This window comes from Lagenorhynchus albirostris, chromosome 13 (assembly GCF_949774975.1).
Source record: "Lagenorhynchus albirostris chromosome 13, mLagAlb1.1, whole genome shotgun sequence".
Classification (NCBI taxonomy): Eukaryota; Metazoa; Chordata; class Mammalia; order Artiodactyla; family Delphinidae; genus Lagenorhynchus; species Lagenorhynchus albirostris.
In genome coordinates, this window is record NC_083107.1 from 43072472 (window position 1) to 43090550 (window position 18079).

Below are 18079 nucleotides of genomic sequence, written 5' to 3' on the forward strand. Positions count from 1 at the left end.
TAGAAAGCTACTATGTATCCGTTGACAGAACTTGGAAAAAAAATGTGTTCATGAAAGCCAAGAGAATGAATTAGGTACAGAAATCTGGAAAAAGCTTGAAACAGAAGCTGCTGTTGTTGTTACTGCTAATTTTGCTTTGGTTTTAAAATGTTTTTTCCTCCACTCATTATTCTTCTTCTTTGTTAGCAGTACCTTTGGCAGTTTACCCAAGGAAAGTGACATTTGTCAAGTGAATCTAAATTAAAATGCCTGGAGATGGAGTTGGGAGGAAGAGCAAGAATATAAAGTCAAGTGGGGGAAGGAGAAATAGTTGAGTTGTGAGCTGTACAGGGCTTGGAAGTTGTGAGAACCTCCCTATAAGCTGCACTGAAAGAGGTATAACATGAGCCTCGTGGCATAGGAGCCTGTGCTAGACCAGCTCTACCACGATCTATTTTTGTGTCCTTTTCCTCATGAATTTATTTTGGCTAGATAATTCCATTTGTCATTCACAACTCAAAAATTCAGTAGTTCCACAGATGATTTCCCAGTGCTTTTTCACCTTCTGCCTAAATTGTAAATACCAGGATTCAACACCAGCATCAGCAACATATTGTGGGGACTTCCCTCGCGGTCCCGTGGTTAAGACCCTGTGCTTCCCTGGTCAGGGAACTAAGATCCCACATGCTGCACAGTGCGGCCAAAACAAAAACAAACCCAGCATGTTCTGGATACCTGTTTTGTGTATGGTCTCTGCTATCAAGGTTACAGCTTCAGTGGGAAGAGACAGAATATTGTAAAAATAACTAAAAATAATTCCTTAGTATTATCTAATATCCAGTCTGTATTCACATTTCACAAATTGCTTAAACATGCCTTTTTACAGTTGAGTTGTTCCAGTTAGGAGCTAAACAAGGTCCATGTATTCTCTTTGGTTGTTGTGTCTCTGCATATAGGGTATTCTTCCTCTCTTTTTCTCTCTCTTGCCATTGACTGACTGGACTGGCTTGGTTGTTACTGGGAATGTTCCACATTTTAGATTTGTCTGATTGCTTCCTTATGGTATTATTTAACTTGTTTTTCTTTTTCCCATATTTCCTGTAAATGGAAGCTAGCTGTAAAAACTTAACTAGATTTAGTTTCAACTATTTTGGCAAGGATGCTTCATAGGTGATGCTGAGTATTTCACATTTCATTATATTATCATGCACTAAATAGTTGTCTCATGTCATTGCTTTTTGAGATAACATCCAAAGTCCTTAACATGGCCTAACAAATTCTGCATAATCTGAATTCCAGCTGATCTCCAGACTCATCTCCTACCGTATTACACATTATTTTGAGCCAGACACTTGTATTTTTTCTGTTCTTCTTGTAAGGGGCTTGAAAATATGCTGTTTCTTTTACCTGGAAGGCTCATCCCTTTCTTTTTACCTAGTTAATAATTTCTTTTACTTCAGGCTTTAGCTTGGTTAAAAATTCCTCAGGGAAACCTTTTATGACTTCCTTAATTATGCCACATTTCTTTTTTCTAGGCTGTCCTTTATTGCTATTATCATGGTTACAGTCAGGGACAGTACTTTTTATTGATGGCAAGGACAGCACATTTTGAGGGTGTGGAAAATGGGGGAAGGTTACTCTGTTAGTTTTCTAGCGCTGCTGAAACAAAGTACCACAAACTGAATGGCTTAACCACACAAATTTGTCTCAGTTCTGGAGGCCAGAAGTCTGATATAAGGTGTTGGCAACGTTGGTTCCTTTGGAAGACTGTAAGGGAATAATTGGCTTCAGACCTTTGCCTCTCTCCTTGGCTTATAGGTGACCACCTTCTCTATATCTCTTATGTCATCTTCCCTCTATGTGCTCTATGTGTGTCCATATTTCCTCTTATATGTATGCCAGTCATATTGAATTAGGACCCACCCTAATGAACTCATTTTAACTCTAAAGACCCTATCTCCAAATAAGGTCACATCTTGAGGTACTGGGGATTAGGGCTGCAACTTATGAATTTTGGGAGGGCACATACAATTCAACCCATAACAGTTACCATTATATCACCAAAATCAAACACAGTATTGGGTACAAAGTAAGTTGCAATAAGCAGGTCAATGAATAAATACCAAGTTGGACCTGGAATCTTTCATATTTAATGCCAATCTTGTGAATTAGCTTTACTCTAGCTTTATTTTGTTGGTAAATTTTATTGATATATACATATACACAATAATAAATTCTGAAAATTGAACAAGTTATAACTGTGCAGCTCAATAATTTTTCACAAAGTCAACACATTTATGTAACCAACTCCCAGATGAAGAAATAACACCCGTGGAATCCTAGAAGCCCCCTTTCAGTCATTATTATCCCCCTCCCAGAGATAGCCACTATCCTGACTTCTCTTACCTTAGATGAGTTTTGCCTGAGTTAGAATTTTAGATAAATGAAATCATAATGTATTTATTTTTGTGTGTTTGGTTCTTTATTATTTTTGTGGTATTCATCCATGTCATGTGCAGTTGTTTATTCTCATCACTATTTATTATTCCATTGTGTAAGTATACCACAGTTCTACCATAGATGGACATCTACGTTTCCAGCGTAGCACATACACATAGTGCTTTCATGAATATTTTTGTACATGTCTTGTTCATGAACATATATGTGCATTTCTGTTGGATTCCTGCTTTATTTTTTAGGTTGTATGTTGATGGGTATTAGGTCATACTAGTAGCTATAATTTTCAGGGTCAACACTGCATTAATGTTTGATTTATGACATTGTTCTCTGACAGCTGTAATGAAATAGCTATAATAGAAATTCTCCATTGTGTTAGAAATATCCAAAACTTGTCATATTTTTCTAAACCCATGGCTTTAAAATAGATTTTATTATTTTAAGCAGTTGTAGGTTCACAGCAATATTGAGCAGAACATACAGAGATTTCCCATATACCCCCTGTCCTCACATATGCATAGCGTCCCCTGTTATCAATACCCACCCCGCTCTGAGTGGTGCATTTGTTACAATGAATGAGCCTACAGTGACACATCATTATCATGCAATGTCCATAGTTTACATTAGGCTTTACCCTTGGTGTTGTACATACTGTGGGTTTGGACAAATTTATAATGACATGTATCCACCATTATAGTATCATACACAATAGTTTCACTGCCCTAAAAGTCCTCTGTGTTTTACCTATTCATCTCCCATGGCTTTTTTTTAAAATTTATTTGTTTATTTATTTATTTTTTGGCTGCATTGGGTCTTCGTTGCTGTGCGCGGGCTTTCTCTAGTTGCATTGAGCGGGGGCTACTCCTTGTTGTGGTGTGCTGGCTTCTCATTGCAGTGGCTTCTCTTGTTGTGGAGCACAGGCTCTAGGCTTGTGGGCTTCAGTAGTTGTGGCACGTGGTCTCAGTAGTTGTGGCTTGCAGGCTCTAGAACACAGGCTCAGTAGTTGTGGCACACGGGCTTAGTTGCTCCACAGCATGTGGAATCTTCTCGGACCAGGGCTCGAACCCATGTCCCCTGCATTGGCAGGCAGATTCTTAAACACTGCACCACCAGGGAAGTCCCCCCCATTGCTTTTTTCATTTTTATACAAGGCACCTCTTTGCCTGCCTTGTATGAAGAGAACAAATATTTTTAAAGTGTTCTCTCTGTGCCAGACACTGTGCTAGTACTATTAATATGTATTCTTATTAAATCCTCACAAAAATTTTGTGAAATAGATATTATTATCCCCATTTTCATAGGTGAAGAAAAGGGAATTCAGAAGGCAAAGTAACATGCCGAAGATCACATAGCAAGGACCATGATGAACTAAGTTTCTCTGACTCAAATTAGGTGTTCTGTCCACCACAGCAACAGAAGGGAGGAAAATGTTTCTTTCAGAGTCTGAAAGATTTAATTGTACTAGTTACATTTTTGTTTAATTATTGTAGTCAAGCATTTATCAAAATGAATTTCCATTAATTTCATTCATTTGCAAAGGTTTAGAGATTTTCTGAAACAAATTTAATCAAAAAATTTTCTTAACATTTAAAACTTTTTCTAAATCCTGGATAATTAGAAAATAACCGTTATTTTCAATCACTTTTTTAACCTTAACAGATGAAAATGTTATTTTTCAGTTGCCTTTAATTCTGTTAGATTGCTAAAACATAAGTTAAAAGTCAGAGTACAGGCCTCATGATTTTTTTTTAACTTTTCCCATTTTATTTATTTATTTATTTGTTTATTTGCCACACCACGTGGCATGTAGGGATCTTAGTTCCCCAACCAGGGATTGAACCCATGCCCCCTGCAGTGGAAGCACAGAATCCTAACCACTGGACTGCCCACGGAATTCCCCTCAACTTTTCCCATTTTACAGAAGGCTCATAATTTCTTTCATTCCCTCTCAGAAAAAACAGCATTTTAACAAAGGTAAACCAATATAGCACCACTGAACCCATAGAAAGTTGTCAATTTGCTAGTAGTAGCAATTCATTATGTTCTTGAATAAAAAAAAATTAGATACATAATAAAGATACTATTACTTAGCAATTTCCTTTTGCTTCTTTTTAATTGTCAGTTATCTACAGGTACCCTCCATACCTTGGGAATCTATGTCAGTCTCTCCTTGATATTCTTTTCTTAGCCTCCAAATAAAAGGTCACTCTCAAGTATCTATAGATGTCTGGTCCTACTGTAAATGAGTGAGATGGTTCACAGCCAGGCATAGGGGGATCTAGGGACTTTTTAAAAGGAACAATTGTGGTAGGTTCCAGCCAATTTTGTCGTGCAGGATTATGGACTTAGAATTACCCTATCAGAAGCTGGAAATGTAGATTTGACAAGAGCAATCCTGATTTTCAGAGTACTGTGTAGGCCACACAGAACACATATCTACAGACTACACTTGACCTATAGACCACCAATTTAAAACCTCTTTCCTAAACTCAGGAGGCCAGATTTAATTTCTTGTTTCCATTGACTTTAAATGAAGCTTTTTGAATGGTTAAAGGAAATAAAATGCTACCATGTTTTCTGATTCAGAAAAAGCTGCTACAGAATGCCCAATTTACTGATGTCCTGGCAATAGAAGGCAGGATTCTTTAACCTACAAGTTACAGTTACTATAATATGTATCACTGGTCCAGAATGGAGGCCATTTTGATTTCTAACACAGAGGAACTTGGAAAGTAGCACAGATGTAATTTGTGTGTAGAAAGAGGAAAAGAAACATGCTTCTTAAGTAAATTTGACACCTTTTTCTCTCATGCTAAAGAATTAATCTATCAGTATTCTCCAACTCTATTACCATAAGGTTGGTAAAGAAGCAATATTATAGTTTTAAAAATCGGTGCAAACTGTACCTTCAAGCTCTCATGTGTATTGACATCTTAAGGCCTCTGAAGAGGATCCACCTTTTTCATCCAAGGAACAGTTGCATGAGTTATATTCTGTTATGTTGTTTTCTTGGGTCAAATCATACAGTATGTACTATTATAAATAAGGCCAGCTTTAGTTGGATTTGTGCTTAACACGAAGTGCATGTCACCCTTGAACTCTGGTTATATGCAGATGGAGATGTCTAATAATAAACTCCCATCAGGACTTCCCTGGTGGCACAGTGGTTAAGAATCTGCCTACCAATGCAGGGGACACAGGTTTGAGCCCTGGTCCGGGAAGATCCCACATGTCGCAGAGCAAATAAGCCCCTGTGCCACAACTACTGAGCCTGTGCTCTAGAGCCCGCAAGCCACAACTACTGAGCCTGCGTGCCACACTACTGAAGTCTGTGCGCCTAGAGCCGGTGCTCCGCAACAAGAGAAGCCCCCGCAATGAGAAGCCCGCGCACCGCAACGAAGAGTAGCCAACACTCGCCGCAACTAGAGAAAGCCCGCACGTAGCAATGAAGACCCAACGCAGCCAAAACCAAAAAAACTCCCATCCATTTCCTCCTGAATTCTTTCCTCACCACACACACGCTCACACAGTTTGAAAACAGAGAATCAGTGTACATTTTGGAAGCAATGGGACTGAATTGTCAAAGATCCCTGCCAAGTTGCTTAAAGATCTAGGCGTTTATGGTTTAACGATCATGGGTTTTGAATTGCAGACCCTGACCAGAGAGCAAATAGTCTGCATGTAAAGTTTGCATGCAATCTTTGCCCAGCTTCTCTGGAGTGAGCACTTAAAATAATCATTTCCTGAACACAACATCCAGAAACAGGTTTGTGCTGATAATAGGATCAATAATGAGAGTGGGCAAAACGTTGACCAAGAGGCTCCAGTGGCTAGAATTTAAATGAAAGCACATATATTACAAAGACCTTTCGTTGGTTAGGATTTACTAGAATATAGTACAAATTCGATTCAGTAGATGGCGATAGAGATGCCACTAAGACTTTCACCTCTTTCAGTGAATTGAATTGCTTTTATGGGGAAGACGTGATGCTGGTCTGGTTGTTGCTAGTCACATTTTTTTTTTACATATAATCTTATTTATTTATTTATTTTTGGCTGCATTGGGTCTTCGTTGCTGCGCGCGGGCTTTCTCTAGTTGCAGTGAGCTGGGGGGCTACTCTTTGTTGAGGTGTGCGGTCTTATTGTGGTGGCTTCTCTTGCTGCGGAGCATGGGGTCTAGGCGTGTGGGCTTCAGTAGTTGTGCTCACGGGCTCTAGAGTGCAGGCTCAGTAGTTGTGGCGCACGGACTTAGTTGCTTCACGGCATGTGGGATCTTCCCGAACAAAGGATCAAACCCGTGTGCCTTGCATTGTCAGGTGGATTCTTAACCACTGCGCCACCAGGGAAATCCCGCTAGTCACATTTTAAAATATAGCATTCTGTTGGCAATCTTTGGTAATTTAAGGACCATTCTTTTTTTTTTCCCCCCTAATTTTTTAATTGTGGTAAAATACATCTTAACCATTTTAAAGTGTCCAGTTCACTGGTATTAAATATGTTCATAATGTATTACCACCATCCATTTCCATAACTCTTTTCATCTTGTATATAAAATTGAAACTCTATACTTATTAAACAGTAACTTCCCTCTTTCCTCCCCACAGCCCTGGCAACCACCATTCTACTTTCTGTCTATGATTTTTGAGTAAGTACCTCATATAAATGGAATCATACAGTATTTGTCTTTTTGTGACTGGCTTATTTCACTTAGCATAAAAATTGAACATGAAATTACTATATGGGGCTTCCCTGGTGGCGCAGTGGTTGAGAGTCCGCCTGCCGATGCAGGGGACACGGGTTCGTGCCCCGGTCCAGGAAGATCCCACATGCCGCGGAGTGGCTGGGCCCGTGAGCCATGGCCGATGAGCCTGCGCATCCGGAGCCTGTGCTCCACGACGGGAGAGGCCACAACAGTGAGGGGCCTGCGTACCGCAAAAAAAAAAAAAAAAAAAAATTACTATATGACCCAGCAATTCCACTTTGGGGTATATACCAAAAAGAACTGGAAGCATAGTCTTGAAGAGATGCTTGTACACCCATGATCATAGCAGCATTATTCAAATAGCTAAAATGTGGAAGCAGGTGTCCATTGACCAATGAATAAATAAGCAAAATATGGTATATGTGTACAATGGAATATTATTCAGCCTTAAAAAGGAGGAAAATTCTGACATATGCTACAACATGAATGAACCTTGAGGATATTATACTAAGTTAAATAAGCCAGTAGCAAAAAGACGTATACTGTATGATTTTATTTATACGAGGTACTTAGTAGTCAAAATCATAAAGACAGAAAGTAGAATGGTGGTTTCCAGGGGCTAGGGAGAGGGCAGAATGGGGAGTTATTGTTTAATAAGTATAGAGTTCCAGTTTTACAAGATGAAAGAGTTATAGTGATGGGTGGTAGTAATGGTAGCACATTATGAAAGTATTTAATACCACTGAATTGGACACTTAAAAATGGTTAAGATGGTAAAGTTTGTTATGTGTATTTTACTACCAAAAAAAAAAAAAAAGACCATGCTACTTTAATAGCTCTGTCCCCACCCATTTTGGTTGTTGATGTCACTAAATTACATCTTTAAACACTGTGTGCCCAAAACCATAAACTAATAATTCTGTTAAATGCATTAGTCTCCTAAATGATGTAGAAGACAAAATTTAGGGTTACAAACCAAAGTCACAGGGACTTCCCTGGTGGGGCAGTGGTTAAGAATCTGCCTGCCAATGCAAGGAACATGGGCTCAATCCCTGGTCCAGGAAGATCCCACATGATGCGGAGCAACTAAGCCCATGCACCACAACTACTGAGCCTGCACTCTAGAGCCTGCGAGCCACAACTACTGAAGCCCAAGCGCCTAGAGCCCATGCTCCACAACAAGAGAAGCCACTGCAATGATAAGCTCACGCACTGCAACTAGAGAAAGCCCACATGCAGAAAAAAGACCCAATGCAGCCAAAAAAAAAAAACCAAAGTAACTAATACTAGCATTTTGACTAATAATTTAAAAAAATATACTAGTCTCTTAAATCATATAGATGACAAAAGGGGGAGTTACAAACCATCGTTACAATAATATGAACTTTTATAGTTGCTTATGTGTTTACTTTATTGAGATCTTTATTTCTCCATATGGCTTTGAGTTACTGTCTAGTGTCTTGTCATTTCACCCTGCAGGACTCCTGGAGCACTGCTTTCAGAGAAGGTCTGGTGGTAACAAACTGTCCACTTTCATTTATCTGAGAATGTCTTAATTTTTCCCTCACTCTTGAAGGACAGTTTTGCTGGATCTAGGATTCTTACTTGACATTTTTTATTTTTTTTTCTTTTAGCATTTTGAATAGCACTGCCTCTGGCCTCCAAAGCTTGTTTCTGATGAGAAATCTTCAATAATCTTACTGAAGATCCCTTATATATGATGAATCACTTCTCTCTTGCTGTTTTCAAGATACTCTTTTTGTTTTTGTCTTTTGAAAGTTTGATTATATTATGTCTCAGTGTGGGTTTCTTTGAGTTCATCTAGTTTGGAGTTCACTGAGATTCTTGGATATTTATTTCATGTCTTTCATCAAATCTGAGAAGTTTTCAGCCATTATTTCACCAAATATTCTCTCTCTCTTTTCCCTCTCTCTTCTTTTGGGACTCCCACATGTATATGGTGGTCCCCTTAATGGTGTCCTATAGGTCCCATAGGCTCTGGTTTTTTTCTTCTTCAGTTTTTTTTTCTTTCTGTTCCTCAGACTCAATATTTCCATTTTTCTATCTATTGCTGAAATCTGCCTTTGAATCCCTCTAGTGAATTTTTCATTTCAGTTATTGTACTTTTCAATTCCAGAATTTCTTTTTGGTTTATTTTTAGGTTTTCTATCTCTTTATTGATATTTTTATTTCATTCAGCCATCATTTTCTTGTCTTTATTCACCTCTCCCTTTAGTTCTTTGTGCAACTTTAAAACAGTTTTAAGTAAGTCTTTGTCTAGTAGATCTGAAATCAGTTCTGTTTCAGGGATAGTTTCTGTTGATTTTCTTTTTTTCCTTTGGATGGGCCATACTTTCCTATTTCTTTATATGCCTTGTGATTTTTTGTTGAAAACGGAACTTTTTTTTTTTTTTTTTTTTTGTCTGTGCTGCATGGTTTATAAGATCTTAGTTCCCCGACCAGGGATTGAACCTGGGCCCTCAGCAATGAAAGCCTAGAGTCCTGACCACTGGACCACCAGGGAATTCCTGAAAACTGGACATTTGAATCTAATAATTTGGTAACTCTGGAAATCAGCTTCTCTCCCTTCCCCAGGGTTTTCTGTTTTTGTTTCTGTTTTCGTTTTTGTTTCTGTTTTGATTGTTGTGAGTTGTCTCTGTGCCAGGGATCTGCTTGAGGTGTAAACTTAACGTTTTCTCAGATCTTTTCTGAGCCTGTGCTTTCCTCTGAGTGTGCATGATGACTTTCTAATTTCTCCTGTATATGGAATTGCTTTTGAATGTCCTACTCTTTCATATCTGTCCCCCAAAAAGGGAAAAGGAGAAAAATGGAAGGAGGAAAAGAATGAGTATTGGCCCTTTAAATCCCCAGAGGTCACTTCAGCTGGAGCGGAGAGGGACTTGCAACAGTGGAGGGAGGTGCAACTAGAGTTCTGGAGTAGCAATCAGTACTCAGAGCACAAATCCCTTATGTCTGGAAGACATGGTTCTTCTTGACCACCTTGGCTCCTGCAAGCTACGTGCAAGCTGCTCCAGGAACAGGTGCACAGCTGCCTGCCGTGGGGCTGTGGGTGTGGGATGGATAGCTGCTACTGTACTAAGAGGTAAAATGGACTGAAGTTAACTGCACTTTACTGTCCAAGCCTTCGTCTGGAAGTTGCAAGCCTTCAGTAGCCTCCAGAGTCCCCATAGTTGCGTCAGACAGGTTCTGCCCGAGCAACTGTTGTTTAGGAGGCGAGACAGATTCCTGGTGCTCCCTACTCTGTCATCCTCCCAGAAGTATTTGTATTAATAAGAAGATGGCCCTTTAAAGAAAAAAAAAGTTACTCTACATTCAAATGTTTTAAATTCTAGTGCTTTTTCTCTTCTTGAGCTTTTCAAGTTGAAGTAGGGATGAGGGTGGAGTGAGTGGGGTGAATTTGGGCCTGGAGTTGAGGGCTTTGTTTTCTAGACAAAAGATTTCTTTTCAAGACATTTCAAAGGCTGTACTGTAGTGGGATCCTGCCCGTTATGCAGCGATCCCACACTGTTACACACTTGACCAGACCCTCGTGGCCTGGCTGACTTTTCTGTTTCTGCTACTCCACGTTGAAGCACAGGCTGTCTGCAAAGCTGTTGCTTATACCATAATTTCAGCTTTGAAAAATTCTGGCATGTTCAGTCTATTCTTTAGAAAAGTAAGAAATGTATACACAAAAATATCCCAGGCTGGTCAATTTACTGCCAGATTGTAGAAAGTCTATTTTCTCAAAATCATTGAGATGGTTTCAGAACCAATTGAAGAGAGAACCTGGTTATTCTTCTTACACAGTATTCAATCCTTGATTCAAAGTGGGGGGGGGGGTGAGATTATTACAGAGTTGAAAGCAAGACCCTGACCTAGGAAGTAATTCTGAGAATTCCTTGTTATTTTCTGACTCAGCCTGTCTAATCAGAGATCCCAACATAAAACATAGCTTTTGAAGGGAGCCCATGAGCCAAGGTTAAGCTTGCTTTCACCTCACAGTTGGGTTTCTCTTGTCTTTGTTCCTCAGCTCTGCCTCTATCAAAAATAAGACAGTGAGCTTGTGGGTCAAGCAGCTTGTAATTTCTCCAGGCCCATTGTGTGGAGAGGAGGAGAAACCACAATGCCTGAAGCCTCTTGAAGAGGTGAATACATTTGGAGGACATGGAATCATCTGTAAGTCAGACTTTCTTGATCCCAGTACTATCAACATTTTGGACAGAAAACTCTTTGTTGTGTGAGGCTGTCCTTGCCCCGTAGGATGTTTAGCGGCATTCTGGCCTCTATCCACTAGATGGCGGTAGCTCTCCCTACTCGCCACCCCAACCAGTCAAGACGAGCCGAAACGTCTCTAGGCCTTGCCAAGTGGTTGAAAACCACTGGTGTTAAGTTTTCCTAATGAGTATAAAAACCCTACCAATCCAGAGTTAAACATAATAATTATTCAGTGGATCAAAGATAGCCAGATAAGTGAATGTACCTCCTTTATTTCTCTCTCCTACATAAATCGTTATTTACTGTACAGATCCAGGAAGCATCCTGAGATAAGTGCAGGGAAACAAGCAAATAAAATAGGGCTTATCTCACTTTCAATTCGTAACTCAAATCTAAATATCTCAAGGATTCTTGACAAGAAAGAAATAGCTAATGTGCTCAGATTCTTCTCATAGGCAGAAGCATGCGACCCCCCAACATGAGCTGCCCGCCTCTGGCTGTGTTCTGCAGAATCCCCCCACCCCTCCCCATTCTCTGGGGGGCACAGTGGCTTCTCTGTTCCCAGGAACCATGCAGCCTCAGTTCTTTTTTTCTTCCCACCTCTTGATCCCTTCCCACCTCTTCAGTTAGAAGCCCTGTTAGGTTCTTCAGGCTGTGGGAATGCTGGCTTTGAAGAGTAGAAACCAAGGACTGTGCCCTTGTTGACTTATTGATGGTGCCTTGTTACTGTGCCATTTGCCACGCAGGATGATAAAGCTGACTCTAATAGAAGAAAAATTGATAGCCATTAAATTGACCAAGATTTGAAAGAGATTCCTTTGTGGCCTTTACAGAAGGCCACAGACGTGATGATGGGATGGAAAGTATAACCTTTTGCAAAAAAAAAAAAAAAAAATAGTGGAAATGGGATCATTCACCTTGAATAAAAGATTGAAGATGAATCGTGAGATGTCACTAAACCGATAAGCTTATGTTTTCTACCTCTGCCTAAGATAGCAGAAAGAAATCAATACATGCAGGATGCGAGGAATTTAAATTTACTGTAGGAGAACATTTCTGATAGTTAATTAAGGTTTATCAACTTTACATGGGGTGCCAGCTCCAGGGTGGCTTTGGAATCGTCTTTAAACGTCTTTAAGAATTGCCTGTACTGGATTCTGGCTGCCTGGCTCAGGTAGGGTGTGGTCCTGCAAGGGGAGGAATGGCCTCTTTGGTCTCACTGCTCAGGCACGTGGATGGCGATGAGGTGACAGCCTGTCACCTAGACAGAGCCTTAACTGCATTTTCTAAATCGGGACTTGGGCCATGTGCTTTCCACAGGTGTGAGTTACTTGGCCAGATTCAACAGATGGAGGTTTTCTCTCTGCTTTCAGTGCGGCTCTGTATGTTTACTCTGTAATCAGAGCTGCCACTTGGGTTCCCCCAAGCTGATTCTGAGATGGAGGCTATTTTCTAGGGTGGCACCCATGGTCTCAACACTATGGGAGGAGGGGGGAGAAAGTAGGATCCAGCAGAGGGAGAAGGTAAGCTCTGTAGCAATCCCAACAAAGAGCTCAGCTGACCACATGGCAAGTTCAGAGGCTGGAATGGACCCTTTCAGGTGTCCCCTGTTGAGGCAAGAGGGCTGGGCCTTTATCTACCTGTGGATGAGTCACTGCCCCTGAAGAAGGCAAGACCTTGGGCAGAGCAGCTTCCTTTAGCCCAGGCAGTCCCCAAAGAGGGTTTGACAGCTGGAGGTCTTCTTCTAGCAGCATTCCCACCATGGGGAATAAACCCTCCATAAAAGTAAGGGGACCTGGGGGTGCATCCCTGTGTTCACCACAGGCAGCTTTCCCTACCTTCTACTCACATCTGAGACTTGTCTTTACCCTTTACCTATTAATACAAGAAGCATTTTCCCTCCTCCAGGAACATATCTCCCTTAATCTTGTTCCCATCCAACCCTTGTCACCCTAGTTAGTACACAGAGTAAATGCAGTCTCAGATTCTGTTGATTCTGAAATGTATTCTATCCTCCCTCCCACCTTCCCCCACTTCCTCACTTCCCTCCTTCAACTCTCATCAGGCAGATTCACCTGCTTCCAATTTGAGCCTCCTGACAGCCAGCCTGGATGGCAAGTTATGTGTCAGCTGATTTCTTCCTCTTTGGAGTTTTTCCATTATTCCCTTAATAGCCACATATTCCCCCTCTGCCCTCTGCCAATACCTTGTGCGTGAATTCCCAGGACAGTAGTGCAGCTGGCCTGGAGCCTGGGTTAGCTCAGCCCCTAGCTTGTGAGACTTTGATCACGGCCTGTTTTCTCGATTAGCTGTCTAAAACGAGGAGAGGCCATTGGACTAAGTGATCCCCAACATCTCTTTTTAACTCCAACATTCAATGACTTTTTAATTTGAAGGATTTTCACAAAGGAAAATGGGAACCAAAAGGGATTCCAGATTCCACAGTCTTCACTTCCTATCCCACCCACATAGGAGATTGGAGCCTCCTTTCCCAAATAAATGCAAGATGTGGGATTAGTTATGGCACACTCTGAAATGTCTGGGAGAGTGAAAGTTTAGAATCCCCAGAACATTTTGGAAACCAGTCTGAACTGAAATCAGAAAATTCTTAGCAGCCCATCTTGCGGCTGCACTTAGCCTCTGCCTGTGAGGCTCTCCTGTGAGGTGAGTGAATGTGAATCAGGACTTGTGTTGAGCTGTAACCAAATTCCTGAAATTCTCAGGGAGTCCATTGCAGCAAGAGTGGTTTCCTGCTGGTTTTATTCTACTGGTCCCCCTCCCCTTTTCTTAATCTTAGAGGATTTAGCTATCACTATTGGTATTTTCTGTAGCCTTTGTCTTTTGTTTGTTTTTTTGCATGAGACTGGGCCAGGGTAAACTTTGGCCCTTGAAGGGAACTCAGGCTCAGGGGCCCAGGTAAAGACCCTTCAAATTGTCCTTTCTTTTTTTTTTTTTTAACATCTTTATTGGAGTATAATTGCCTTACAATGGTGTGTTAGTTTCTGCCTTATAACAAAGTGAATCAGCTATACATATACATATATCCCCATAACCCCTCCCTCTTGAGTCTTCCTTCCAGCCTCCCTATCCCACCCCTCTAGGTGGTCACAAAGCACCTAGCTGATCTCCCTGTGCTGTGCAGCTGCTTCCCACTAGCTATCTATTTTACATTTGGTAGTGTATATATGTCCATGCCACTCTCACTTCGTCCCAGCTAATCCTTCCCCCTCCCCGTGCCCTCAAGTCCATTCTCTACATCTGTGTCTTTATTCCCGTCCTGCCCCTAGGTTCTTCAGAACCATTTTTTTTTTTTAGATTCCATATATATTTGTTAGCATACGGTATTTGTTTTTCTATTTCTGACTTACTTCACTCTGTATGACAGACTCTAGATTCATCCACCTCACTACAAATAACTCAATTTTGTTTCTTTTTATGGCTGAGAAATATTCCATTGTGTATATGTGCCACATCTTCTTTATCCATTCATCTGTCGATGGACACTTAGGTTGCTTCCATGTCCTGGCTATTGTAAATAGAGCTGCAATGAACATTGTGGTACATGACTCTTTTTGAATTATGGTTTTCTCAGGGTATATGCCCAGTAGTGGGACTGCTGGGTCATATGGTAGTTCTATTTTTAGTTTTTTCAGGAACCTCCATATTGTTATCCATAGTAGCTGTATCAATTTACATTCCCACCAACAGTGCAAGAGGGTTCTCTTTTCTCCACACCCTCTCCAGCATTTATTGTTTGTATTTTCTGATGATGGCCATTCTGACCGGTGTGAGGTGATACCTCATTGTACTTTTGATTTGCATTTCTCTAATGATTAATGATGTTGAGCATCCTTTCACGTGTTTGTTGTCAATCTGTATATCTTCTTTGGAGAAATGTCTGTGTAGGTCTTCTGCCCATTTTTTGATTGGGTTGTTTGTTTTTTGGATATTGAGCTGCATGAGCTGCTTGTAAATTTTGGCGATTAATCCTTTGTCAGTTGCTTCATTTGCAAATATTTTCTCCCATTCTGAGGGTTATCTTTTCATCTTGTTTATGGTTTCCTTTGCTGTGCAAAAGGGTTTTAAGTTTCATTAGGTCCCATTTGTTTATTTTTAGTTTTATTTCCATTTCTCTAGGAGGTGGGTCAAAAAGGATCTTGCTGTGATTTAGGTCATAGAGTGTTATGCCTATGTTTTCCTCTAAGAGTTTTATGGTGTCTGGCCTTACATTTAGGTCTTTAATCCATTTTGAGTTTATTTTTGTGTATGGTGTTAGGGAGTGTTCTAATTTCATTCTTTTACAGGTAGCTGTCCAGGTTTCCTAGCACCACTTATTGAAGAGGCTGTCTTTTCTCCATTGTATATTCTTGCCTCCTTTATCAAAGATAAGGTGACCATATGTGCGTGGGTTTATCTCTGGGCTTTCTATCCTGTTCCATTGATCTATATTTCTGTTTTTGTGCCAGTACCATACTGTCTTGATTACTGTAGCTTTGTAGTATAGTCTGAAGCCTGGGAGCCTGATTCCTCAAGCTCCATTTTTCTTTCTCAAGATTGCTTTGGCTATTTGGGGTATTTTGTGTTTCCATACAAATTGTGAAATTTTTTGTTCTAGTTCTGTGAAAAATGCCATTGGTAGTTTGATAGGGATTGCATTGAATCTGTAGATTGCTTTGGGTAGTAGAGTCATTTTCACAATGTTGATTCTTCCAATCCAAGAACATGGTATATCTCTCCATCTGTTTGTATCATCTTTAATTTCTTTCATCAGTGTCTAATAGTTTTCTGCATACAGGTCTTTTGTCTCCTTAGGTAGGTTTATTCCTAGGTATTTTATTCTTTTTGTTGCAGTGGTAAATGGGAGTGTTTCCTTAATTTCTCTTTCAGATTTTTTCATCATTAGTGTATAGGAATGCAAGACATTTATGTGCATTAATATTGTATCCTGCTACTTTACCAAATTCATTGATTAGCTCTAGTAGTTTTCTGGTAGCATCTTTAGGATTCTCTATGTATAGTATCATGTCATCTGCAAACAGTGACAGCTTTACTCCTTTTCCGATTTGGATTCCTTTTATTTCTTTTTCTTTTCTGATTGCTGTGGCTAAAACTTCCACAAGTATGTTGAATAATAGTGGTGAGAGTGGACAACCTTGTCTTGTTCCTGAACTTAGAGGAAATGGTTTCAGTTTTTCGCCATTGAGAGCAATGTTGGCTGTGGGTTTGTCATATATGGCCTTTATTATGTTGAGGTAAGTTCCCTCTATGCCTACATTCTGGAGAGTTTTTATCATAAATGGGTGTTGAATGTTGTTGAAAGCTTTTTCTGCATCTATTGAGATGATCATATGGTTTTTCTCCTTCAATTTGTTAATATGGTGTATCACATTGATTGATTTGCATATACTGAAGAATCCTTGCATTCCTGGGATAAACCCCACTTGATCATGGTGTATGATGCTTTTAATGTGCTGTTGGATTCTTTTTGCTAGTATTTTGTTGAGGATTTTTGCATCTATGTTCATCAGTGATATTGGCCTGTAGTTTTCTTTCTTTGTGACATCTTTGTCTAGTTTTGGTATCAGGGTGATGGTGGCCTCATAGAATGATTTTGGGAGTGTTCCCCCCGCTGCTATATTTTTGAAGAGTTTGAGAAGGATGGGTGTTAACTCTTCTCTAAATGTGTGATAGAATTAGCCTGTGAAGCCATCTGGTCCTAGGCTTTTGTTTGTTGGAAGATTTTTAATCACAGTCTCAATTTCAGTGCTTGTGATTGGTCTGTTCATATTTTCTATTTCTTCCTGATTCAGTCTTGCCAGGTTGCGCATTTCTAAGAATTTGTCCATTTCTTCAAGGTTGTCCATTTTATTGGCATAGAGTTGCTTGTGGTTATCTCTCATGATCTTTTGTCTTTCTGCAGTGTCAGTTGTTACTTCTCCTTTTTCATTTCTAATTCTATTGATTTGAGTCTCCTCCCTTTTTTTCTGGATGAGTCTGGCTAATGGTTTATCAATTTTGTTTATCTTCTCAAAGAACCAGCTTTTAGTTTTATTGATCTTTCCTATTGTTTCCTTTATTTCTTTTTCATTTATTTCTGATCTGATCTTTATGAATTCTTTCCTTCTGCTAACTTTGGGGTTTTTTTGTTCTTCTTTCTTGAATTGCTTTAGGTATAAGTTTAGGTTGTTTATTTGAGTTGGTTCTTGTTTCTTGAGGTAGGATTGTATTGCTATAAACTTTCCTCTTAGAACTGCTTTTGCTGCATCCCATAGGTTTTGGGTCTTCGTGTCTCTAGTGTCATTTGTTTCTAGGTATTTTTTTATTTCCTCTTTGATTTCTTCAGTGATCTCTTGGTTATTTAGTAATGTATTGTTTAGCCTCCATGTGTTTGTATTTTTTACAGATTTTTTCCTGTAATTGTAATCTTGTCCTTTCTTCTTGAGGCTGACTGTCTCATTCAGTAATGACAGACCATGATAAATGGGTTGCATACAGTAAATATAGCACAGAGCATGGAAGCTGGAGAGAAATAGCTTGTGGAAAAGTGAACCTGGGTCTTCCCTGGTGGCGCAGTGGTTGAGAGTCCGCCTGCCGATGCAGTGGGCACGGGTTCATGCCCCGGTCCAGGAGGATCCCACATGCAGTGGAGCGGCTGGGCCCGTAAGCCATGGCCGCTGAGCCTGCGCATCTGGAGCCTGTGCTCTGCAATGGGAGAGGCCACAG

At 40.2% G+C, this 18079-nt stretch overlaps 1 long non-coding RNA gene across 1 annotated transcript in view; it reads left to right on the forward strand.

Moving 5' to 3' along the window:
• Nucleotides 1–10038: 10038 nt before the first annotated feature.
• Nucleotides 10039–18079, forward strand: part of LOC132531963 (uncharacterized) — a 38763-nt gene continuing 30722 nt past the window's right edge. The window contains exons 1-2 of the long non-coding RNA XR_009544251.1: nucleotides 10039–10179; nucleotides 11172–11317. This is a non-coding gene — a long non-coding RNA (uncharacterized LOC132531963). The remainder of the gene's footprint in view (nucleotides 10180–11171; nucleotides 11318–18079) is intronic.